General features: G+C 42.4%; 1 non-coding gene across 1 annotated transcript; it reads left to right on the forward strand.

Moving 5' to 3' along the window:
* Positions 1 to 645: 645 nt before the first annotated feature.
* Positions 646 to 749, forward strand: LOC118015489. Its single transcript, XR_004680655.1, has one exon. It is a non-coding gene; the product is annotated as a small nucleolar RNA U13 (small nucleolar RNA).
* Positions 750 to 950: the final 201 nt, after the last annotated feature.

Consider the following 950-nt stretch of genomic DNA (forward strand, 5'->3'; position numbering starts at 1 on the left):
CCACTGTCTGTTAATTCAAAGACTATGGAAGGATTTTATAAGCTACCACAGCCCTGGGCTGTTTTGCATGATAGAAAGGAAAACTCCAGCGAGCAGGGACATTCCACCACCCATTTGGTCCAAAGAGCTAGGAATATATCAAAGTTCTAAGTAATCACCCTTTTATCGGGCTGGGAGAAAGGGGCACTAAATAGCACGATCAACCTAGAATCACAGTAGATGCATTTTTTTTTCACTAAAAATAAATAGGAATGCAAGGAACAAAGGCAATAGGACTACATAAAAGCAGCTCAGACTTTCTATGGCTCAAGAACAAAAAACTAGTTGAAGCAAAGACACTAGAAAGGAAGAAGAGCAAATATGCTCCCTTATGCATTCTTCAAACTCTCAGTGCTTCTCCCTGTCCTAGGCACCAGGAATACTCTGTGCTCAAGGAACTTGTCATCCAGGTAAGTAGGGAGCCAAACTTCCCACCTGGTTACTCTGACCTCAAGTTCCAAGGATTTTTCTTCCTCACTGCCATTGATCCTATTGACCCTAATGCTCAGCTTTGCTTCAACCAAATACTTAATAGATGTGGTTTTGGCATCTTTGACAGAAGCTTCTTATAAAACAGAAGAGACACATTAAAAAATACATCAAGTGATCCTTTTGTAGTTCATAAGCGTGATGATTGGGTGTTCACGCCGTTGTGTGACATGTGCCTCCCTCAAACCTTGTTACGACCTGGGCACATTACCCGTCTGACGTGAAGAAAAAAAAAAAATAATACATCAAGCATGAGTGTGTTTATTCATTCAATGCGTGTCTATGGAGCCCCTGCAGTGGACGAGGTCTTTGTCTTCATGGAGGGGACCCCCAAAGGGACCCAGATAAAGCCCAAGGGACTGAGAAAAAAAATGCAAGCCTGAGGTGTGCTTGGAAGCTCTACTTTAATAAGATGCAAGTGC

Source organism: Mirounga leonina, unplaced genomic scaffold, assembly GCF_011800145.1.
Source record: "Mirounga leonina isolate KUSES-001 unplaced genomic scaffold, KU_Mleo_1.0 Mir_165, whole genome shotgun sequence".
Taxonomy (NCBI): domain Eukaryota; kingdom Metazoa; phylum Chordata; class Mammalia; order Carnivora; family Phocidae; genus Mirounga; species Mirounga leonina.